Source organism: Leucopleurus acutus (genome assembly GCF_964270905.1).
Source record: "Leucopleurus acutus genome assembly, chromosome: 1".
In the NCBI taxonomy this organism is placed as follows: Eukaryota; Metazoa; Chordata; class Mammalia; order Artiodactyla; family Delphinidae; genus Leucopleurus; species Leucopleurus acutus.
This window is the reverse complement of record NC_139142.1, coordinates 107,609,272-107,635,551: the sequence shown is the minus strand read 5'-3', so window position 1 is coordinate 107,635,551 and position 26,280 is coordinate 107,609,272.

Sequence of the window (26,280 nt, the reverse complement as noted above, 5' to 3'; positions counted from 1 at the left end):
TTTCCCTAAGCTATAGGACCATAAGTGGAAGTGCCCTAGGCTCTGTTGCTTGTTTTTTAGATGTTTCAGGAAACACCATACACTTCTCCAGAGTGGCTGTTGGCAATTTACATCCCGCCCATCAGCATAACAAGGCTCCCAGTTCTCCATGGCCTGTCCTGCCTTTCTGGATTTTACACTTTTTTCAGATGGCCCTTTTGACCGGGGGGCAGTGAGACTTCATTGTAGTGCAGATTTCCTTTGAAAGCTTGCTTGGTTGGCCAAAAAGGGCGTATGCGTTTTTTCCTGAATATATTCAGGAAAAAACGCATACGCCCTTTTTGGCCAAGTGCATCATTGTGGACGTTCTGCCTCTTTTCCTATGCTTTACATGCAATTCCCGTCTACCTCCTGAAATCGGTTTCCTGCAATTCTGCCCCGCTTTCAAGTCCTCTTGGCAGCCTTACTTCAATATATTTTTGGACGATAGCTGTCATTTATAACTCTGCAGGTTTGTGAATTACAGTGCCCCTGAGCTCCTTTCTTCAACTCGCTTTCTTGTGAGCTGGCCGCAACACCGCAGGATTGCTTCAGGCCCTAGTGTGGTTCCGGCACGGCACGCTGAGCCTTTGGTTAATTCCTCTTCCTGGTGGGAAATGAGAGTTAAATTTGCCCGTCCAGACACCTCCAGCTATTCTCTCTTTGGTTCTCCCTATTCCTGTTCATTTTCCACAGAAATTGCAAACTGGGCCAAACAGGAGGTTAAAGGCACTGACTCTCCAAGTGGGGAGAGTGTTAGTAAAGCATCTGGAATGTTGCACCCGAGTTCCACGGGACAAAAACTGAGATACATTTGAACACGTTTCCCGATAACACGGTGGATCATACTCTGGGTTCCACATGCATGTTTTAGCTGAAGGAAGAATCCCTTAAACCTGGAGAGTTGAGACCCATGGAATGGGTACCATGCAATATGACTTCAAAACGTCTGCATTTGCTCACCGAACTTCACCAATCCTATCACTGCTGCGTTTATGCCGCCGTACACACGCTTGATTCTCTTTTGGAGACATATAAATCGGTAGGTTTTAATATTCTTACTAGTCAGGTATATTCTTAGGCGTTTAATATGGGGTGTTGAGTCCACTTCGTTGAGGAAGGAGTAGCTCTTGTCTATTACATATTTGGCTTATGGAACGGTATCTGTGCTAATTTCAATCTCTGGTTTCATGCAGAACCCCAACTCACCTTTCCCCTCAAGCAAGCATAAGTTGGTTTTCTACATTTGAGACCCTGTTCTGTTTTGTAATTCAGTTCCTGTGTAGCCAAGTTTACATTACGTGTAGTAGTGATATCTTATGATGTTTCTTTTTCTGTGTGATTTATTTCACTTAGAATCATCATACCTGCATCCACTCATTATGCTGCTACGGGCCTGATGACATAGATTTCATTGCTGAGTGATATTGCATTGTACGTAAGTACCACAACTTCTTTATCCATTTTTTGCTTTCTGTGATATTGAACTTGTACCGTAAACGAGGTTCTTGTAAACAGAGCCGTCCCAAATTTTGGGGTGGCTGTGTCTTTTTGATTTTAATTTCCCTAAGCTATAGGACCATAAGTGGAAGTGCCCTAGGCTCTGTTGCTTTGTTTTTTAGATGTTTCAGGAAACACCATACACTTCTCCAGAGTGGCTGTTGGCAATTTACATCCCGCCCACCAGCATAACAAGGCTCCCAGTTCTCCATGGCCTGTCCTGCCTTTCTGGATTTTACACTTTTTTCAGATGGCCCTTTTGACCGGGGGGCAGTGAGACTTCATTGTAGTGCACATTTCCTTTGCAAGCTTGCTTGGTTGGCCAAAAAGGGCGTATGCGTTTTTTCCTGAATATATTCAGGAAAAAACCCATACGCCCTTTTAGGCCAAGTGCATCATTGTGGACGTTCTGCCTCTTTTCCTATGCTTTACATGCAATTCCCGTCTACCTCCTGAAATCGGTTTCCTGCAATTCTGCCCCGCTTTCAAGTCCTCTTGGCAGCCTTACTTCAATATATTTTTGGACGATAGCTGTTATTTATAACTCTGCAGGTTTGTGAATTACAGTGCCCCTGAGCTCCTTTCTTCAACTCGCTTTCTTGTGAGCTGGCCGCAACACCGCAGGATTGCTTCAGGCCCTAGTGTGGTTCCGGCACGGCACGTTGAACCTTTGGTTAATTCCTCTTCCTGGTGGGAAATGAGAGTTAAATTTGCCCGTCCAGACACCTCCAGCTAGTCTCTCATTGGTTCTCCCTATTCCTGTACATTTTCCGCAGAAATTGCAAACTGGGCCAAACAGGAGTTTAAAGACACTGACTCTCCAAGTGGGGAGAGAGTTAGTAAAGCGTCTTGAATGTTGCACCCGAGTTCCACGGGACGAAAACTGAGACACATTTGAACACGTTTCCTGATCACATGGTGGATCATACTCTGGGTTCCACATGCATGTTTTAGCTGAAGGAAGAATCCCTTAAACCTGGAGAGTTGAGACCCATGGAATGGGTACCATGCAATATGACTTCAAAGGGTCTGCATTTGCTCACCGAACTTCACCAATCCTATCACTGCTGCGTTTATGCCGCTGTACACACGCTTGATTCTCTTTCGGAGACATATAAATCCGTAGGTTTTAAGATTATTTCTAGTCAGGTATATTCTTAGGCGTTTAATATGGGGTGTTGAGTCCACTGCGTTGAGCAAGGAGTAGCTCTTGTCTATTACATATTTGGCTTATGGAACGGTATCTGTGCTAATTTCAATCTCTGGTTTTATGCAGCACCCCAACTCACCTTTCCCCTTAAGCAAGCATAAGTTGGTTTTCTACATTTGAGACCCTGTTCTGTTTTGTAATTCAGTTCCTGTGTAGCCAAGTTTACATTCCGTGTAGTAGTGATACCTTATGATGTTTCTTTTTCTGTGTGACTTATTTCACTTAGAATCATCGTACCTGCATCCACTCATTATGCTGCTACGGGCCTGATGACATAGATTTCATTGCTGAGTGATATTGCATTGTACGTAAGTACCACAACTTCTTTATCCATTTTTCGCTTTCTGTGATATTGAACTTGTACCGTAAACGAGGTTCTTGTAAACAGAGCCGGCCCAAACTTTGGGGTGGCTGTGTCTTTCTGATTTTAATTTCCCTAAGCTATAGGACCATAAGTGGAAGTGCCCTAGGCTCTGTTGCTTTGTTTTTTAGATGTTTCAGGAAACACCATACACTTCTCCAGAGTGGCTGCTGGCAATTTACATCCCGCCCATCAGCATAACAAGGGTCCCAGTTCTCCATGACCTATCCTGCCTTTCTGGATTTTACACTTTTTTCAGATGGCCCTTTTGACTCGGGGGCAGTGAGACTTCATTGTAGTGCAGATTTCCTTTGCAAACTTGCTTGGTTGGCCAAAAAGGGCGTATGCGTTTTTTCCTGAATATATTCAGGAAAAAACGCATACGCCCTTTTTGGCCAAGTGCATCATTGTGGACGTTCTGCCTCTTTTCCTATGCTTTACATGCAATTCCAGTCTACCTCCTGAAATCGGTTTCCTGCAATTCTGCCCCGCTTTCAAGTCCTCTTGTCAGCCTTCCTTCAATATATTTTTGGACGATAGCTGTCATTTATAACTCTGCAGGTTTGTGAATTACAGTGTCCCTGAGCTCCTTTCTTCAACTCGCTTTCTTGTGAGCTGGCCGCAACACCGCAGGATTGCTTCGGGCCCTAGTTTGGTTCCGGCATGGCATGCTGATCCTTTGGTTAATTCCTCTTCCTGGTGGGAAATGAGAGTTAAATTTGCCCGTCCAGACACCTCCACCTAGTCTCTCATTGGTTCTCCCTATTCCTGTTCATTTTCCACAGAGATTGCAAACTGGGCCAAACAGGAGGTTAAAGGCACTGACTCTCCAAGTGGGCAGAGTGTTAGTAAAGCGTCTGGAATGTTGCACCCGAGTACCAGGGGACGAAAACTGAGACACATTTGAACACGTTTCCCGATCACATGGTGGATCATACTCTGGGTTCCACATGCATGTTTTAGCTGAAGGAAGAATCCCTTAAACATGGAGAGTTGAGACCCATGGAATGGGTACCATGCAATATGACTTCAAAGGGTCTGCATTTGCTCACCAAACTTCACCAATCCTATCACTGCTGCGTTTATGCCGCTGTACACACGCTTGATTCTCTTTCGGAGACATATAAATCCTTAGGTATTAAGATTATTACTAGTCAGGTATATTCTTAGGCGTTTAATGTGGGGTGTTGAGTCCACTTCGTTGAGCAAGGAGTAGCTCTTGTCTAATACATATTTGGCTTATGGAACGGTATCTGTGCTAATTTCAATCTCTGGTTTTATGCAGCACCCCAACTAACCTTTCCACTTAAGCAAGCATAAGTTGGTTTTCTACATTTGACACCCTGTTCTGTTTTGTAATTCAGTTCTTGTGTAGCCAAGTTTACATTCCGTGTAGTAGTGATATCTTATGATGTTTCTTTTTCTGTGTGACTTATTTCACTTAGAATCATCGTACCTGAATCCACTCATTATGCTGCTACGGGCCTGATGACATAGATTTCATTGCTGAGTGATATTGCATTGTACGTAAGTACCACAACTTCTTTATCCATTTTTCGCTTTCTGTGATATTGAACTTGTACCGTAAACGAGGTTCTTGTAAACAGAGCCGGCCGAAACTTTGGGGTGGCTGAGTCTTTTTGATTTTAATTTCCCTAATCTATAGGACCATAAGTGGAAGTGCCCTAGGCTCTGTTGCTTTGTTTTTTTGATGTTTCAGGAAACACCATACACTTCTTCAGAGTGGCTGTTGGCAATTTACATCCCGCCCATCAGCTTAACAAGGCTCCCAGTTCTCTATGGTCTGTCCTGCCTTTCTGGATTTTACACTTTTTTCAGATAGCCCTTTTGACCGGGGGACAGTGAGACTTCATTGTAGTGCAGATTTCCTTTGCAAGCTTGCTTGGTTGGCCAAAAAGGGCGTATGCGTTTTTTCCTGAATATATTCAGGGAAAAACGCATACGCCCTTTTTGGCCAAGTGCATCATTGTGGACGTTCTGCCTCTTTTCCTATGCTTTACATGCAATTCCAGTCTACCTCCTGAAATCGGTTTTCTGCAATTCTGCCCCGCTTTCAACTCCTCTTGGCAGCCTTCCTTCAATATATTTTTGGACGATAGCTGTCATTTATAACTCTGCAGGATTGTGAATTACAGTGCCCCTGAGCTCCTTTCTTCAACTCGCTTTTTTGTGAGCTGGCCGCAACACCGCAGGATTGCTTCAGGCCCTAGTTTGGTTCCGGCATCGCATGCTGAGCCTTTCGTTAATTCCTCTTCCTGGTGGGAAATGAGAGTTAAATTTGCCCGTCCTCACAGCTCCAGCTAGTCTCTCATTGGTTCTCCCTATTTCTGTTCATCTTACGCAGAAATTGCAAACTGGGCCAAACAGGAGGTTAAAGGCACTGACTCTCCAAGTGGGGAGAGTGTTAGTAAAGCGTCTGGAATGTTGCACCCGAGTACCAGGGAACGAAAACTGAGACACATTTGAAAACGTTTCCCGATCACACGGTGGATCATACTCTGGGTTCCACATGCATGTTTTAGCTGAAGGAAGAATCCCTTAAACCTGGAGAGTTGAGACCCATGGAATGGGTACCATGCAATATGACTTCAAAGAGTCTGCATTTGCTCACCGAACCTCACCAATCCTATCACTGCTGCGTTTATGCTGCTGTACACACGCTTGATTCTCTTTCGGAGACATATAAATCCATAGGTTTTAAGATTCTTACTAGTCAGGTATATTGTTAGGCGTTTAATATGGGGTGTTGAGTCCACTTCGTTGAGCAAGGAGTAGCTCTTGTCTATTACATATTTGGCTTATGGAACGGTATCTGTGCTAATTTCAATCTCTGGTTTTATGCCGCACCCCAACTCACCTTTCCCCTTAAGCAAGCATAAGTTGGTTTTCTACATTTGAGACCCTGTTCTGTTTTGTAATTCAGTTCCTGTGTAGCCAAGTTTACATTCCGTGTAGTAGTGATACCTTATGATGTTTCTTTTTCTGTGTGACTGATTTCACTTAGAATCATCCTACCTGAATCCACTCATTATGCTGCTACGGGCCTGATGACATAGATTTCATTGCTGAGTGATATTGCATTGTACGTAATTCCCACAACTTCCTTATCCATTTTTCGCTTTCTGTGATATTGAACTTGTACCGTAAACGAGGTTCTTGTAAACAGAGCCGGCCCAAACTTTGGGGTGGCTGTGTCTTTTTGATTTTAATTTCCCTAAGCTATAGGACCATAAGTGGAAGTGCCCTAGGCTCTGTTGCTTTGTTTTTTAGATGTTTCAGGAAACACAATACACTTCTCCAGAGTGGCTGTTGGCAATTTACATCCCGCCCATCAGCATAACAAGGTTCCCAGTTCTCCATGGCCTGTCCTGCCTTTCTGGATTTTACACTTTTTTCAGATAGCCCTTTTGACCGGGGGGCAGTGAGACTTCATTGTAGTGCAGATATCCTTTGCAAGCTTGCTTGGTTGGCCAAAAAGGGCGTATGCGTTTTTTCCTGTATATATTCAGGAAAAAACGCATATGCACTTTTTGGCCAAGTGCATCATTGTGGACGTTCTGCCTCTTTTCCTATGCTTTACATGCAATTCCAGTCTACCTCCTGAAATCGGTTTCCTGCAATTCTGCCCGGCTTTCAAGTCCTCTTGGCAGCCTTCCTTCAATATATTTTTGGAAGATAGCTGTCATTTATAACTCTGCAGGATTGTGAATTACAGTGCCCCTGAGCTACTTTCTTCAACTCGCTTTCTTGTGAGCTGGCCGCAACACCGCAGGATTGCTTCAGGCCCTAGTTTGGTTCCGGCATTGCATGCTGAGCCTTTGGTTAATTCCTCTTCCTGGTTGGAAATGAGAGTTAAATTTGCCCGTCCTCACAGCTCCAGCTAGTCTCTCATTGGTTCTCCCTATTCCTGTTCATCCTACGCAGAAATTGCAAACTGGGCCAAACAGGAGGTTAAAGGCACTGACTCTCCAAGTGGGGAGAGTGTTAGTAAAGCGTCTTGAATGTTGCACCCGAGTACCAGGGGACGAAAACTGAGACACATTTGAACAAGTTTCCTGATCACACGGTGGATCATACTCTGTGTTCCACATGCATGTTTCAGCTGAAGGAAGAATCCCTTAAACCTGGAGAGTTGAGACCCATGGAATGGGTACCATGCAGTATGACTTCAAAGGGTCTACATTTGCTCACCGAACCTCACCAATCCTATCACTGCTGCGTTTATGCCGCCGTACACACGCTTGATTCTCTTTCGGAGACATATAAATGCGTAGGGTTTAAGATTATTTCTAGTCAGGTATATTCTTAGGCGTTTAATATGGGGTGTTGAGTCCACTGCGTTGAGCAAGGAGTAGCTCTTGTCTATTACATATTTGGCTTATGGAACGGTATCTGTGCTAATTTCAATCTCTGGTTTTAGGCAGCACCCCAACTCACCTTTCCCCTTAAGCAAGCATAAGTTGGTTTTCTACATTTGAGACCCTGTTCTGTTTTGTAATTCAGTTCCTGTGTAGCCAAGTTTACATTCCGTGTAGTAGTGATACCTTATGATGTTTCTTTTTCTGTGTGACTTATTTCACTTAGAATCATCGTACCTGAATTCACTCATTATGCTGCGACGGGCCTGATGACAAGATTTCATTGCTGAGTGATATTGCATTGTACGTAAGTACCACAACTTCTTTATCCATTTTTCGGTTTTGTGATATTGAACTTGTACCGTAAACAAGATTCTTGTAAACAGAGCCGTCCCAAACTTTGGGGTGGTTGTGTCTTTTTGATTTTAATTTCCCTAAGCTATAGGACCATAAGTGGATGTGCCCTAGGCTCTGTTTCTTGTTTTTTAGATGTTTCAGGAAACACCATACACTTCTCCAGAGTGGCTGTTGGCAATTTACATCCCGCCCATCAGCATAACAAGGCTCCCAGTTCTCCATGGCCTGTCCTGCCTTTCTGGATTTTACACTTTTTTCAGATGGCCCTTTTGACCGGGGGGCAGTGAGACTTCATTGTAGTGCAGATTTCCTTTGCAAGCTTGCTTGGTTGGCCAAAAAGGGCGTATGCGTTTTTTCCTGAATATATTCAGGAAAAAACGCATACGCCCTTTTTGGCCAAGTGCATCATTGTGGACGTTCTGCCTCTTTTCCTATGCTTTACATGCAATTCCCGTCTACCTCCTGAAATCGGTTTCCTGCAATTCTGCCCCGCTTTCAAGTCCTCTTGGCAGCCTTACTTCAATATATTTTTGGACGATAGCTGTCATTTATAACTCTGCTGGTTTGTGAATTACAGTGCCCCTGAACTCCTTTCTTCAACTCGCTTTCTTGTGAGCTGGCCGCAACACCGCAGGATTGCTTCAGGCCCTAGTGTGGTTCCGGCACGGCATGCTGAGCCTTTGGTTAATTCCTCTTTCTGGTGGGAAATGAGAGTTAAATTTGCCCGTCCAGACACCTCCAGCTAGTTTCTCATTGGTTCTCCCTATTCCTGTACATTTTCCGCAGAAATTGCAAACTGGGCCAAACAGGAGTTTAAAGACACTGACTCTCCAAGTGGGGAGAGAGTTAGTAAAGCGTCTTGAATGTTGCACCCGAGTACCAGGGGATGAAAACTGAGACACATTTGAACACGTTTCCTGATCACACGGTGGATCATACTCTGTGTTCCACATGCATGTTTCAGCTGAAGGAAGAATCCCTTAAACCTGGAGAGTTGAGACCCATGGAATGGGTACCATGCAGTATGACTTCAAAGGGTCTGCATTTGCTCACCGAACCTCACAAATCCTATCACTGCTGCGTTTATGCCGCTGTACACACGCTTGATTCTCTTTCGGAGACATATAAATCCACAGGTTTTAAGATTCTTACTAGTCAGGTGTATTCTTAGGCGTTTAATATGGGGTGTTGAGTACACTTCGTTAAGCAAGGAGTAGCTCTTGTCTATTACATATTTGGCTTATGGCACGGTATCTGTGCTAATTTCAATCTCTGGTTTCATGCAGCACCCCAACTCACCTTTCCCCTTAAACAAGCATAAGTTGGTTTTCTACATTTGAGACCCTGTTCTGTTTTGTAATTCAGTTCCTGTGTAGCCAAGTTTACATTCCGTGTAGTAGTGATATCTTATGATCTTTCTTTTTCTGTGTGACTTATTTCACTTAGAATCATCGTACCTAAATCCACTCATTATGCTGCGACGGGCCTGATGACATAGATTTCATTGCTGAGTGATATTGCATTGTACGTAAGTACCAAAACTTCTTTATCCATTTTTCGCTTTCTGTGATATTGAACTTGTACCGTAAACGAGGTTCTTGTAAACTGAACCGTCCCAAACTTTGGGGTGGCTGTGTCTTTTTGATTTTAATTTCCCTAAGCTATAGGACCATAAGTGGAAGTGCCCTAGGCTCTGTTGCTTTGTTTTTTAGATGTTTCAGGAAACACCATACACTTCTCCAGAGTGGCTGTTGGCAATTTACATCCCGCCCATCGGCATAACAAAGCTCCCAGTTCTCCATGGCCTGTCCTGCCTTTCTGGATTTTACACATTTTTCAGATGGCCCTTTTGACCGGGGGCAGTGAGACTTCATTGTAGTGTAGATTTCCTTTGCAAGCTTTCTTGGTTGGCCAAAAAGGGCGTATGCGTTTTTTCCTGAATATATTCAGGGAAAACCGCATACGCCCTTTTTGGCCAAGTGCATCATTGTGGACGTTCTGCCTCTTTTCCTATGCTTTACATGCAATTCCCGTCTACCTCCTGAAATTGGTTTCCTGCAATTCTGCCCCGCTTTCAAGTCCTCTTGGCAGCCTTACTTCAATATATTTTTGGACGATAGCTGTCATTTATAACTCTGCAGGTTTGTGAATTACAGTGCCCCTGAGCTCCTTTCTTCAACTCGCTTTCTTGTGAGCTGGCCGCAACACCGCAGGATTGCTTCAGGTCCTAGTGTGGTTCCGGCACGGCACGCTGAGCCTTTGGTTAATTCCTCTTCCTGGTGGGAAATGAGAGTTAAATTTGCCCGTCCACACACCTCCAGCTAGTCTCTCATTGGTTCTCCCTATTCCTGTACATTTTCCGCAGAAATTGCAAACTGGGCCAAACAGGAGTTTAAAGGCACTGACTCTCCAAGTGGGGAGAGTGTTAGTAAAGCGTCTTGAATGTTGCACCCGAGTACCAGGGGACGAAAACTGAGACACATTTGAACACGTTTCCTGATCACACGGTGGATCATACTCTGTGTTCCACATGCATGTTTCAGCTGAAGGAAGAATCCCTTAAACCTGGAGAGTTGAGACCCATGGAATGGGTACCATGCAGTATGACTTCAAAGGGTCTGCATTTGCTCACCGAACCTCACCAATCCTATCACTGCTGCGTTTATGCCACCGTACACACGCTTGATTCTCTTTCGGAGACATATAAATCCGTAGGTTTTAATATTATTTCTGGTCACTTATATTCTTAGGCGTTTAATATGGGGTGTTGAGTCCACTTCGTTCAGCAAGGAGTAGCTCTTATCTATTACATATTTGGCTTATGGAACGGTATCTGTGCTAATTTCAATCTCTGGTTTTATGCAGCACCCCAACTCACCTTTCCCCTTAAGCAAGCATAAGTTGGTTTTCTACATTTGAGACCCTGTTCTGTTTTGTAATTCAGTTCCTGTGTAGCCAAGTTTACATTCCGTGTAGTAGTGATACCTTATGATGTTTCTTTTTCTGTGTGACTTATTTCACTTAGAATCATCGTACCTGCATCCACTCATTATGCTGCTACGGGCCTGATGACATAGATTTCATTGCTGAGTGATATTGCATTGTACGTAAGTACCACAACTTCTTTATCCATTTTTCGCTTTCTGTGATATTGAACTTGTACCGTAAACGAGGTTCTTGTAAACAGAGCCGGCCCAAACTTTGGGGTGGCTGTGTCTTTCTGATTTTAATTTCCCTAAGCTATAGGACCATAAGTGGAAGTGCCCTAGGCTCTGTTGCTTAGTTTTTTAGATGTTTCAGGAAACACCATACACTTCTCCAGAGTGGCTGTTGGCAATTTACATCCCGCCCACCAGCATAACAAGGCTCCCAGTTCTCCATGGCCTGTCCTGCCTTTCTGGATTTTACACTTTTTTCAGATGGCCCTTTTGACCGGGGGCAGTGAGACTTCATTGTAGTGTAGATTTCCTTTGCAAGCTTTCTTGGTTGGCCAAAAAGGGCGTATGCGTTTTTTCCTGAATATATTCAGGGAAAAACGCATACGCCCTTTTTGGCCAAGTGCATCATTGTGGACGTTCTGCCTCTTTTCCTATGCTTTACATGCAATTCCCGTCTACCTCCTGAAATTGGTTTCCTGCAATTCTGCCCCGCTTTCAAGTCCTCTTGGCAGCCTTACTTCAATATATTTTTGGACGATAGCTGTCATTTATAACTCTGCAGGTTTGTGAATTACAGTGCCCCTGAGCTCCTTTCTTCAACTCGCTTTCTTGTGAGCTGGCCGCAACACCGCAGGATTGCTTCAGGTCCTAGTGTGGTTCCGGCACGGCACGCTGAGCCTTTGGTTAATTCCTCTTCCTGGTGGGAAATGAGAGTTAAATTTGCCCGTCCACACACCTCCAGCTAGTCTCTCATTGGTTCTCCCTATTCCTGTACATTTTCCGCAGAAATTGCAAACTGGGCCAAACAGGAGTTTAAAGGCACTGACTCTCCAAGTGGGGAGAGTGTTAGTAAAGCGTCTTGAATGTTGCACCCGAGTACCAGGGGACGAAAACTGAGACACATTTGAACACGTTTCCTGATCACACGGTGGATCATACTCTGTGTTCCACATGCATGTTTCAGCTGAAGGAAGAATCCCTTAAACCTGGAGAGTTGAGACCCATGGAATGGGTACCATGCAGTATGACTTCAAAGGGTCTGCATTTGCTCACCGAACCTCACCAATCCTATCACTGCTGCGTTTATGCCACCGTACACACGCTTGATTCTCTTTCGGAGACATATAAATCCGTAGGTTTTAAGATTATTTCTAGTCAGGTATATTCTTAGGCGTTTAATATGGGGTGTTGAGTCCACTTCGTTCAGCAAGGAGTAGCTCTTGTCTATTGCATATTTGGCTTATGGAACGGTATCTGTGCTATTTTCAATCTCTGGTTTCATGCAGCACCCCAACTCACCTTTCCCCTTAAGCAAGCATAAGTTGGTGTTCTACATTTGAGAACCTGTTCTGTTTTGTAATTCAGTTCCTGTGTAGCCAAGTTTATATTCCGTGTAGTAGTGATATCTTATGATGTTTCTTTTTCTGTGTGACTTATTTCACTTAGAATCATCGTACCTGAATTCACTCATTATGCTGCGACGGGCCTGATGACAAGATTTCATTGCTGAGTGATATTGCATTGTACGTAATTACCACAACTTCTTTATCCATTTTTCGGTTTTGTGATATTGAACTTGTACCGTAAACAAGATTCTTGTAAACAGAGCCGTCCCAAACTTTGGGGTGGTTGTGTCTTTTTGATTTTAATTTCCCTAAGCTATAGGACCATAAGTGGATGTGCCCTAGGCTCTGTTTCTTGTTTTTTAGATGTTTCAGGAAACACCATACACTTCTCCAGAGTGGCTGTTGGCAATTTACATCCCGCCCATCAGCATAACAAGGCTCCCAGTTCTCCATGGCCTGTCCTGCCTTTCTGGATTTTACACTTTTTTCAGATGGCCCTTTTGACCGGGGGGCAGTGAGACTTCATTGTAGTGCAGATTTCCTTTGCAAGCTTGCTTGGTTGGCCAAAAAGGGCGTATGCGTTTTTTCCTGAATATATTCAGGAAAAAACGCATACGCCCTTTTTGGCCAAGTGCATCATTGTGGACGTTCTGCCTCTTTTCCTATGCTTTACATGCAATTCCCGTCTACCTCCTGAAATCGGTTTCCTGCAATTCTGCCCCGCTTTCAAGTCCTCTTGGCAGCCTTACTTCAATATATTTTTGGACGATAGCTGTCATTTATAACTCTGCAGGTTTGTGAATTACAGTGCCCCTGAGCTCCTTTCTTCAACTCGCTTTCTTGTGAGCTGGCCGCAACACCGCAGGATTGCTTCAGGCCCTAGTGTGGTTCTGGCACGGCACGCTGAGCCTTTGGTTAATTCCTCTTCCTGGTGGGAAATGAGAGTTAAATTTGCCCGTCCACACACCTCCAGCTAGTCTCTCATTGGTTCTCCCTATTCCTGTACATTTTCCGCAGAAATTGCAAACTGGGCCAAACAGGAGTTTAAAGGCACTGACTCTCCAAGTGGGGAGAGTGTTAGTAAAGCGTCTTGAATGTTGCACCCGAGTACCAGGGGACGAAAACTGAGAAACATTTGAACACGTTTCCTGATCACACGGTGGATCATACACTGTGTTCCACATGCATGTTTCAGCTGAAGGAAGAATCCCTTAAACCTGGAGAGTTGAGACCCATGGAATGGGGACCATGCAGTATGACTTCAAAGGGTCTGCATTTGCTCACTGAACCTCACCAATCCTATCACTGCTGCGTTTATGCCGCCGTACACACGCTTGATTCTCTTTCGGAGACATATAAATCCATAGGTTTTAAGATTATTTCTAGTCAGGTATATTCTTAGGCGTTTAATATGGGGTGTTGAGTCCACTGCGTTGAGCAAGGAGTAGCTCTTGTCTATTACATATTTGGCTTATGGAACGGTATCTGTGCTAATTTCAATCTCTGGTTTTATGCAGCACCCCAACTCACCTTTCCCCTTAAGCAAGCATAAGTTGGTTTTCTACATTTGAGACCCTGTTCTGTTTTGTAATTCAGTTCCTGTGTAGCCAAGTTTACATTCCGTGTAGTAGTGATACCTTATGATGTTTCTTTTTCTGTGTGACTGATTTCACTTAGAATCATCGTACCTGCATCCACTCATTATGCTGCTACGGGCCTGATGACATAGATTTCATTGCTGAGTGATATTGCATTGTACGTAAGTACCACAACTTCTTTATCCATTTTTCGCTTTCTGTGATATTGAACTTGTACCGTAAACGAGGTTCTTGTAAACAGAGCCGGCCCAAACTTTGGGGTGGCTGTGTCTTTCTGATTTTAATTTCCCTAAGCTATAGGACCATAAGTGGAAGTTCCCTAGGCTCTGTTGCTTTGTTTTTTAGATGTTTCACGAAACACCATACACTTCTCCAGAGTGGCTGTTGGCAGTTTACATCCCGCCCACCAGCATAACAAGGCTCCCAGTTCTCCATGGCCTGTCCTGCCTTTCTGGATTTTACACTTTTTTCAGATGGCCCTTTTGACCGGGGGGCAGTGAGACTTCATTGTAGTGCAGATTTCCTTTGCAAGCTTGCTTGGTTGGACAAAAAGGGCGTATGCGTTTTTTCCTGAATATATTCAGGAAAAAACGCATACGCCCTTTTTGGCCAAGTGCATCATTGTGGACGTTCTGCCTCTTTTCCTATGCTTTACATGCAATTCCTGTCTACCTCCTGAAATCGGTTTCCTGCAATTCTGCCCCGCTTTCAAGTCCTCTTGGCAGCCTTACTTCAATATATTTTTGGACGATAGCTGTCATTTATAACTCTGCAGGTTTGTGAATTACAGTGCCCCTGAGCTCCTTTCTTCAACTCGCTTTCTTGTGAGCTGGCCGCAACACCGCAGGATTGCTTCAGGCCCTAGTGTGGTTCTGGCACGGCATGCTGAGCCTTTGGTTAATTCCTCTTTCTGGTGGGAAATGAGAGTTAAATTTGCCCGTCCACACACCTCCAGCTAGTCTCTCATTGGTTCTCCCTATTCCTGTACATTTTCCGCAGAAATTGCAAACTGGGCCAAACAGGAGTTTAAAGGCACTGACTCTCCAAGTGGGGAGAGTGTTAGTAAAGCGTCTTGAATGTTGCACCCGAGTACCAGGGGACGAAAACTGAGACACATTTGAACACGTTTCCTGATCACACGGTGGATCATACTCTGTGTTCCACATGCATGTTTCAGCTGAAGGAAGAATCCCTTAAACCTGGAGAGTTGAGACCCATGGAATGGGTACCATGCAGTATGACTTCAAAGGGTCTGCATTTGCTCACCGAACGTCACCAATCCTATCACTGCTGCGTTTAAGCAGCCGTACACAGGCTTGATTCTCTTTCGGAGACATAAATACGTAGGTTTTAAGATTATTTCTAGTCAGGTATATTCTTAGGCGTTTAATATGGGGTGTTGAGTCCACTGCGTTGAGCAAGGAGTAGCTCTTGTCTATTACATATTTGGCTTATGGAACGGTATCTGTGCTAATTTCAATCTCTGGTTTCATGCAGCACCCCAACTCACCTTTCCCCTTAAGCAAGCATAAGTTGGTTTTCTACATTTGAGACCCTGTTCTGTTTTGTAATTCAGTTCCTGTGTAGCCAAGTTTACATTCCGTGTAGTAGTGATATCTTATGATCTTTCTTTTCCTGTGTGACTTATTTCACTTAGAATCATCGTACCTAAATCCACTCATTATGCTGCGACGGGCCTGATGACATAGATTTCATTGCTGAGTGATATTGCATTGTACGTAAGTACCACAACTTCTTTATCCATTTTTCGCTTTCTGTGATATTGAACTTGTACCGTAAACGAGGTTCTTGTAAACAGAGCCGGCCCAAACTTTGGGGTGGCTGTGTCTTTCTGATTTTAATTTCCCTAAGCTATAGGACCATAAGTGGAAGTGCCCTAGGCTCTGTTGCTTTGTTTTTTAGATGTTTCAGGAAACACCATACACTTCTCCAGAGTGGCTGTTGGCAATTTACATCCCGCCCACCGGCATAACAAGGCTCCCAGTTCTCCATGGCCTGTCCTGCCTTTCTTGATTTTACACTTTTTTCAGATGGCCCTTTTGACCGTGGGGCAGTGAGACTTCATTGTAGTGCAGATTTCCTTTGCAAGCTTGCTTGGTTGGCTAAAAAGGGCGTATGCGTTTTTTCCTGAATATATTCAGGAAAAAACGCATACGCCCTTTTTGGCCAAGTGCATCATTGTGGACGTTCTGCCTCTTTTCCTATGCTGTACATGCAATTCCCGTCTACCTCCTGAAATCGGTTTCCTGCAATTCTGCCCCGCTTTCAAGTCCTCTTGGCAGCCTTACTTCAATATATTTTTGGACGATAGCTGTCCTTTATAACTCTGCAGGTTTGTGAATTACAGTGCCCCTGAGCTCCTTTCTTCAACTTGCTTTCTTGTGAGCTGGCCGCAACACCGCAGGATTGCTTCAGGCCCTAGTGTGGTTCCGGCACGGCACGCTGAGCCTTTGGTTAATTCCTCTTCCTGGTGGGAAATGAGAGTTAAATTTGCCCGTCCAGACACCTCCAGCTAGTCTCTCTTTGGTTCTCCCTATTCCTGTACATTTTCCGCAGAAATTGCAAACTGGGCCAAACAGGAGTTTAAAGACACTGACTCTCCAAGTGGGGAGAGTGTTAGTAAAGCGTCTTGAATGTTGCACCCGAGTACCAGGGGACGAAAACTGAGACACATTTGAACACGTTTCCCGATCACACGGTGGATCATACTCTGGGTTCCACATGCATGTTTCAGCTGAAGGAAGAATCCCTTAAACCTTGAGAGTTGAGACCCATGGAATGGGGACCATGCAGTATGACTTCAAAGGGTCTGCATTTGCTCACCGAACCTCACCAATCCTATCACTGCTGCGTTTATGCCGCCGTACACACGTTTGATTCTCTTTCGGAGACATATAAATCCACAGGTTTTAAGATTCTTACTAGTCAGGTGTATTCTTAGGCGTTTAATATGGGGTGTTGAGTACACTTCGTTTAGCAAGGAGTAGCTCTTGTCTATTACATATTTGGCTTATGGCACGGTATCTGTGCTAATTTCAATCTCTGGTTTCATGCAGCACCCCAACTCACCTTTCCCCTTAAGCAAGCATAAGTTGGTTTTCTACATTTGAGACCCTGTTCTGTTTTGTAATTCAGTTCCTGTGTAGCCAAGTTTACATTCCGTGTAGTAGTGATATCTTATGATCTTTCTTTTCCTGTGTGACTTATTTCACTTAGAATCATCGTACCTGAATCCACTCATTATGCTGCTACGGGCCTGATGACATAGATTTCATTGCTGAGTGATATTGCATTGTACGTAAGTACCACAACTTCTTTATCCATTTTTCGCTTTCTGTGATATTGAACTTGTACCGTAAACGAGGTTCTTGTAAACAGAGCCGGCCCAAACTTTGGGGTGGCTGTGTCTTTCTGATTTTAATTTCCCTAAGCTATAGGACCATAAGTGGAAGTGCCCTAGGCTCTGTTGCTTTGTTTTTTAGATGTTTCAGGAAACACCATACACTTCTCCAGAGTGGCTGTTGGCAATTTACATCCCGCCCACCGGCATAACAAGGCTCCCAGTTCTCCATGGCCTGTCCTGCCTTTCTTGATTTTACACTTTTTTCAGATGGCCCTTTTGACCGTGGGGCAGTGAGACTTCATTGTAGTGCAGATTTCCTTTGCAAGCTTGCTTGGTTGGCTAAAAAGGGCGTATGCGTTTTTTCCTGAATATATTCAGGAAAAAACGCATACGCCCTTTTTGGCCAAGTGCATCATTGTGGACGTTCTGCCTCTTTTCCTATGCTGTACATGCAATTCCCGTCTACCTCCTGAAATCGGTTTCCTGCAATTCTGCCCCGCTTTCAAGTCCTCTTGGCAGCCTTCCTTCAATATATTTTTGGACGATAGCTGTCCTTTATAACTCTGCAGGTTTGTGAATTACAGTGCCCCTGAGCTCCTTTCTTCAACTTGCTTTCTTGTGAGCTGTCCGCAACACCGCAGGATTGCTTCAGGCCCTAGTGTGGTTCCGGCACGGCACCCTGAGCCTTTGGTTAATTCCTCTTCCTGGTGGGAAATGAGAGTTAAATTTGCCCGTCCAGACACCTCCAGCTAGTCTCTCTTTGGTTCTCCCTATTCCTGTACATTTTCCGCAGAAATTGCAAACTGGGCCAAACAGGAGTTTAAAGGCACTGACTCTCCAAGTGGGGAGAGTGTTAGTAAAGCGTCTTGAATGTTGCACCCGAGTACCAGGGGACGAAAACTGAGACACATTTGAACACGTTTCCCGATCACACGGTGGATCATACTCTGGGTTCCACATGCATGTTTCAGCTGAAGGAAGAATCCCTTAAACCTGGAGAGTTGAGACCCATGGAATGGGGACCATGCAGTATGACTTCAAAGGGTCTGCATTTGCTCACCGAACCTCACCAATCCTATCACTGCTGCATTTATGCAGCCGTACACACGCTTGATTCTCTTTCGGAGACATATAAATCCGTAGGTTTTAAGATTATTTCTAGTCAGGTATATTCTTAGGCGTTTAATATGGGGTGTTGAGTCCACTGCGTTGAGCAAGGAGTAGCTCTTGTCTATTACATATTTGGCTTATGGAACGGTATCTGTGCTAATTTCAATCTCTGGTTTCATGCAGCACCCCAACTCACCTTTCCCCTCAAGAAAGCATAAGTTGGTTTTCTACATTTGAGACCCTGTTCTGTTTTGTAATTCAGTTCTTGTGTAGCCAAGTTTACCTTCCGTGTAGTAGTGATATCTTATGGTGTTTCTTTTTCTGTGTGACTTATTTCACTTAGAATCATCATACCTGAATCCACTCATTATGCTGCGACGGGCCTGATGACATAGATTTCATTGCTGAGTGATATTGCATTGTACGTAAGTACCACAACTTCTTTATCCATTTTTCGCTTTCTGTGATATTGAACTTGTACCGTAAACGAGGTTCTTGTAAACAGAGCCGTCCCAAACTTTGGGGTGGCTGTGTCTTTTTGATTTTAATTTCCCTAAGCTATAGGACCATAAGTGGAAGTGCCCTAGGCTCTGTTGCTTTGTTTTTTAGATGTTTCAGGAAACACCATACACTTCTCCAGAGTGGCTGTTGGCAATTTACATCCCGCCCACCAGCATAACAAGGCTCCCAGTTCTCCATGGCCTGTCCTGCCTTTCTGGATTTTACACTTTTTTCAGATGGCCCTTTTGACCGGGGGGCAGTGAGACTTCATTGTAGTGCAGATTTCCTTTGCAAGCTTTCTTGGTTGGCCAAAAAGGGCGTATGCGTTTTTTCCTGAATATATTCAGGAAAAAACGCATACGCCCTTTTTGGCCAAGTGCATCATTGTGGACGTTCTGCCTCTTTTCCTATGCTTTACATGCAATTCCCGTCTACCTCCTGAAATCGGTTTCCTGCAATTCTGCCCCGCTTTCAAGTCCTCTTGGCAGCCTTACTTCAATATATTTTTGGACGATAGCTGTCATTTATAACTCTGCAGGTTTGTGAATTACAGTGCCCCTGAGCTCCTTTCTTCAACTCGCTTTCTTGTGAGCTGGCCGCAACACCGCAGGATTGCTTCAGGCCCTAGAGTGGTTCCGGCACGGCACGCTGAGCCTTTGGTTAATTCCTCTTTCTGGTGGGAAATGAGAGTTAAATTTGCCCGTCCAGACACCTCCAGCTAGTTTCTCATTGGTTCTCCCTATTCCTGTACATTTTCCGCAGAAATTGCAAACTGGGCAATACAGGAGGTTAAAGGCACTGACTCTCCAAGTGGGGAGAGTGTTAGTAAAGCGTCTGGAGTGTTGCACCCGAGTACCAGGGGACGAAAACTGAGACACATTTGAACACGTTTCCTGATCACACGGTGGATCATACTCTGTGTTCCACATGCATGTTTTAGCTGAAGGAAGAATCCCTTAAACTTGGAGAGTTGAGACCCATGGAATGGGTACCATGCAATATGACTTCAAAGGGTCTGCATTTGCTCACCGAACCTCACCAATCCTATCACTGCTGCGTTTATGCCGCTGTACACACGCTTGATTCTCTTTCGGAGACATATAAATACGTAGTTTTTAAGATTATTTCTAGTCAGGTGTATTCTTAGGCGTTTAATATGGGGTGTTGAGTCCACTTCGTTGAGCAAGGTGTAGCTGTTGTCTATTACATATGTGGCTTATGGAGCGGTATCTGTGCTAATTTCAATCTCTGGTTTCATGCAGCACCCCAACTCACCTTTCCCCTTAAGCAAGCATAAGTTGGTTTTCTACATTTGACACCCTGTTCTGTTTTGTAATTCAGTTCCTTTGTAGCCAAGTTTACATTCCGTGTAGTAGTGATATCTTATGATGTTTCTTTTTCTGTGTGACTTATTTCACTTAGAATCATCATACCTGAATCCACTCATTATGCTGCTACGGGCCTGATGACATAGATTTCATTGCTGAGTGATATTGCATTGTACGTAAGTACCACAACTTCTGTATCCATTTTTCGCTTTCTGTGATATTGAACTTGTACAGTAAACGAGGTTCTTGTAAACAGAGCCGTCCCAAAGTTTGGGGAGGCTGTGTCTTTTTTATTTTAATTTCCCTAAGCTATAGGACCATAAGTGGAAGTGCCCTAGGCTCTGTTGCTTTGTTTTTTAGATGTTTCAGGAAACACCATACACTTCTCCAGAGTGGCTGTTGGCAATTTACATCCCGCCCATCAGCATAACAAGGCTCCCAGTTCTCCATGCCAAGTCCTGCCTTTCTGGATATTACACTTTCTTCAGATGGCCCTTTTGACCGGGGGGCAGTGAGACTTCATTGTAGTGTAGATTTCCTTTGCAAGCCTGCTTGGTTGGCGAAAAAGGGCGTATGCGTTTTTTCCTGAATATATTCAGGAAAGAACACATACGCCCTTTTTGGCCAAGAGCATCATTGTGGACGTTCTGCCTCTTTTCCTATGCTTTACATGCAATTCCTGTCTACCTCCTGAAATCGGTTTCCTGCAATTCTGCCCCGCTTTCAAGTCCTCTTGGCAGCCTTACTTCAATATATTTTTGGACGATAGCTGTCATTTATAACTCTGCAGTTTTGTGAATTACAGTGCCCCTGAGCTCCTTTCTTCAACTCGCTTTCTTGTGAGCTGGCCGCAACACCGCAGGATTGCTTCAGGCCCTAGTGTGGTTCCGGCACGGCATGCTGAGCCTTTGGTTAATTCCTCTTTCTGGTGGGAAATGAGAGTTAAATTTGCCCGTCCAGACACCTCCAGCTAGTTTCTCATTGGTTCTCCCTATTCCTGTACATTTTCCGCAGAAATTGCAAACTTGGCCAAACAGGAGTTTAAAGACACTGACTCTCCAAGTGGGGAGAGTGTTAGTAAAGCGTCTTGAATGTTGCACCCGAGTACGAGGGGATGAAAACTGAGACACATTTGAACACGTTTCCTGATCACACGGTGGATCATACTCTGTGTTCCACATGCATGTTTCAGCTGAAGGAAGAATCCCTTAAACCTGGAGAGTTGAGACCCATGGAATGGGTACCATGCAGTATGACTTCAAAGGGTCTGCATTTGCTCACCGAACCTCACCAATCCTATCACTGCTGCGTTTATGCCGCTGTACACACGCTTGATTCTCTTTCGGAGACATATAAATCCGTAGGTTTTAAGATTATTTCTAGTCAGGTGTATTCTTAGGCGTTTAATATGGGGTGTTGAGTCCACTGCGTTGAGCAAGGAGTAGCTCTTGTCTATTACATATTTGGCTTATGGAACGGTATCTGTGCTAATTTCAATCTCTGGTTTTATGCAGCACCCCAACTCACCTTTCCCCTTAAGCAAGCATAAGTTGGTTTTCTACATTTGAGACCCTGTTCTGTTTTGTAATTCAGTTCTTGTGTAGCCAAGTTTACCTTCCGTGTAGTAGTGATATCTTATGGTGTTTCTTTTTCTGTGTGACTTATTTCACTTAGAATCATCATACCTGAATCCACTCATTATGCTGCTACGGGCCTGATGACATAGATTTCATTGCTGAGTGATATTGCATTGTACGTAAGTACCACAACTTCTTTATCCATTTTTCGCTTTCTGTGATATTGAACTTGTACCGTAAACGAGGTTCTTGTAAACAGAGCCGTCCCAAATTTGGGGTGACTGTGTCTTTTTGAATTTAATTTCCCTAAGCTATAGGACCATAAGTGGAAGTGACCTAGGCTCTGTTGCTTTGTTTTTTAGATGTTTCAGGAAACACCATACACTTCTCCAGAGTGGCTGTTGGCAATTTACATCCCGCCCATCAGCATAACAAGGCTCCCAGTTCTCCATGGCCTGTCCTGCCTTTCTGGATTTTACACTTTTTTCAGATGGCCCTTTTGACCGGGGGGCAGTGAGACTTCATTGTAGTGCAGATATCCTTTGCAAGCTTGCTTGGTTGGCCAAAAAGGGCGTATGCGTTTTTTCCTGAATATATTCAGGAAAAATCGCATACGCCCTTTTTGGCCAAGTGCATCATTGTGGACGTTCTGCCTCTTTTCCTATGCTTTACATGCAATTCCCGTCTACCTCCTGAAATCGGTTTCCTGCAATTCTGCCCCGCTTTCAAGTCCTCTTGGCAGCCTTACTTCAATATATTTTTGGACGATAGCTGTCATTTATAACTCTGCAGGTTTGTGAATTACAGTGCCCCTGAGCTCCTTTCTTCAACTCGCTTTCTTGTGAGCTGGCCGCAACACCGCAGGATTGCTTCAGGCCCTAGTGTGGTTCCGGCACGGCATGCTGAGCCTTTGGTTAATTCCTCTTTCTGGTGGGAAATGAGAGTTAAATTTGCCCGTCCAGACACCTCCAGCTAGTTTCTCATTGGTTCTCCCTATTCCTGTACATTTTCCGCAGAAATTGCAAACTTGGCCAAACAGTAGTTTAAAGACACTGACTCTCCAAGTGGGGAGAGTGTTAGTAAAGCGTCTTGAATGTTGCACCCGAGTACGAGGGGATGAAAACTGAGACACATTTGAACACGTTTCCTGATCACACGGTGGATCATACTCTGTGTTCCACATGCATGTTTCAGCTGAAGGAAGAATCCCTTAAACCTGGAGAGTTGAGACCCATGGAATGGGTACCATGCAGTATGACTTCAAAGGGTCTGCATTTGCTCACCGAACCTCACCAATCCTATCACTGCTGCGTTTATGCCGCTGTACACACGCTTGATTCTCTTTCGGAGACATATAAATCCGTAGGTTTTAAGATTATTTCTAGTCAGGTATATTCTTAGGCGTTTAATATGGGGTGTTGAGTCCACTGCGTTGAGCAAGGAGTAGCTCTTGTCTATTACATATTTGGCTTATGGAACGGTATCTGTGCTAATTTCAATCTCTGGTTTTATGCAGCACCCCAACTCACCTTTCCCCTTAAGCAAGCATAAGTTGGTTTTCTACATTTGAGACCCTGTTCTGTTTTGTAATTCAGTTCTTGTGTAGGTAAGTTTACATTCCGTGTAGTAGTGATATCTTATGGTGTTTCTTTTTGTGTGTGACTTATTTCACTTAGAATCATCATACCTGAATCCACTCATTATGCTGCTACGGGCCTGATGACATAGATTTCATTACTGAGTGATATTGCATTGTACGTAAGTACCACAACTTCTTTATCCATTTTTCGCTTTCTGTGATATTGAACTTGTACCGTAAACGAGGTTCTTGTAAACAGAGCCGTCCCAAATTTGGGGTGACTGTGTCTTTTTGAATTTAATTTCCCTAAGCTATAGGACCATAAGTGGAAGTGCCCTAGGCTCTGTTGCTTTGTTTTTTAGATGTTTCAGGAAACACCATACACTTCTCCAGAGTGGCTGTTGGCAATTTACATCCCGCCCATCAGCATAACAATGCTCCCAGTTCTCCATGGCCTGTCCTGCCTTTCTGTATTTTACACTTTTTTCAGATGGCCCTTTTGACCGGGGGGCAGTGAGACTTCATTGTAGTGCAGATATCCTTTGCAAGCTTGCTTGGTTGGCCAAAAAGGGCGTATGCGTTTTTTCCTGAATATATTCAGGAAAAAACGCATACGCCCTTTTTGGCCAAGTGCATCATTGTGGACGTTCTGCCTCTTTTCCTATGCTTTACATGCAATTCCAGTCTACCTCCTGAAATCGATTTCCTGCAATTCTGCCCCGCTTTCAAGTCCTCTTGGCAGCCTTACTTCAATATATTTTTGGACGATAGCTGTCATTTATAACTCTGCAGGTTTGTGAATTACAGTGACCCTGAGCTCCTTTCTTCAACTCGCTTTCTTGTGAGCTGGCCGCAACACCGCAGGATTGCTTCAGGCCCTAGTGTGGTTCCGGCACGGCACGATGAGCCTTTGGTTAATTCCTCTTCCTGGTGGGAAATGAGAGTTAAATTTGCCCGTCCAGACACCTCCAGCTAGTCTCTGTTTCGTTCTCCCTATTCCTGTTCATTTTCCACAGAAATTACAAACTGGGCCAAACAGGAGGTTAAAGGCACTGACTCTCCAAGTGGGGAGAGTGTTAGTAAAGCATCTGGAATGTTGCACCCGAGTACCAGGGGACGAAAACGAGACACATTTGAACACGTTTCCCGATCACACGGTGGATCATACTCTGGGTTCCACATGCATGTTTTAGCTGAAGGAAGAATCCCTTAAACCTGGAGAGTTGAGACCCATGGAATGGGTACCATGCAATATGACTTCAAAGGGTCTGCATTTGCTCACCGAACCTCACCAATTCTATCACTGCTGCGTTTATGCCGCTGTACACACGCTTGATTCTCTTTCGGAGACAAATGAATCCGTAGGTTTTAAGATTATTTCTAGTCAGGTATATTCTTAGGCGTTTAATATGGGGTGTTGAGTCCACTTCGTTCAGCAAGGAGTAGCTCTTGTCTATTGCATATTTGGCTTATGGAACGGTATCTGTGCTAATTTCAATCTCTGGTTTCATGCAGCACCCCAACTCACCTTTCCCCTTAAGCAAGCATAAGTTGGTTTTCTACATTTGAGACCCTGTTCTGTTTTGTAATTCAGTTCCTTTGTAGCCAAGTTTACATTCCGTGTATTGGTGATATCTTATGATGTTTCTTTTTCTGTGTGACTTATTTCACTTAGAATCATCGTACCTGAATCCACTCATTATGCTGCTACGGGCCTGATGACATAAATTTCATTGCTGAGTGATATTGCATTGTACGTAAGTACCACAACTTCTTTATCCATTTTTCGCTTTCTGTGATATTGAACTTGTACCATAAACGAGGTTCTTGTAAACAGAGCCGTCCCAAACTTTGGGGTGGCTGTGTCTTTTTGATTTTAATTTCCCTAAGCTATAGGACCATAAGTGCAAGTGCCCTAGGCTCTGTTGCTTTGTATTTTAGATGTTTCAGGAAACACCATACACTTCTCCAGAGTGGCTGCTGGCAATTTACATCCCGCCCATCAGCATAACAAGGCTCCCAGTTCTCCATGGCCTGTCCTGCCTTTCTGGATTTTACACTTTTTTCAGATGGCCCTTTGACCGGGGTGAAGTGAGACTTCATTGTAGTGCAGATTTCCTTTGAGAGCTTGCTTGGTTGGCCAGAAAGGGCGTATGCGTTTCTTCCTGAATATATTCAGGAAAAAACGCATACGCCCTTTTTGGCCAAGTGCATCATTGTCGACGTTCTGAGTGTTTTCATATGTTTTCAGTGCAATTCCTGTCTACCTCCTGAAATCGGTTTCCTGCAGTTCTGCCTTGCTCTCAGTGCCTCTTCATAGCCTTACCTCAATATACTTTTGGAGAATAGTTGGCCTTTATAACTCTGCAGGTTTTTGAATTGCAGTGGCCCTTAGCTCCATTTTTCAGCTCTTATTTTTGTGATCTTGCCTCATATCCACAGGATTTCTTCAGGCCCTATTCTTCTTCTGGGGTGCCTTGCTCTGCCTTTGGTTAATTCTTCTTCCTGATGTGAAGTTAGAGTGACATGTGCCCATTGAAACCGCTACAGCTATTTTCTCACTGGTTCCCCCTATTCCCATTCATCCTCCGCACTAACTGCAGACTGTGCGATACCGGAACTTAAAGGCATTGACTCTCCATGTGGAGATGTTGTTAGTAAAGTGGCTGGAATGTTGATCCGGAGCCCCAGGAGAGGAAAATGAGGTGCATTTTAGAAACCTTTCCCGATCATATGGTATACCATCCGCTGGATTTCCCATGCATGGTTTAGCTGTAGGAAGATTCCCTTCAACTTGGAGTGTTGGGACCCTTGGAATAAGTAGCATGAAGTATTGCATTAAACTTTCGGCAGTTGCTCACCAAAGCTCTCCAATCCTTTCAGCCCCAAGTGTC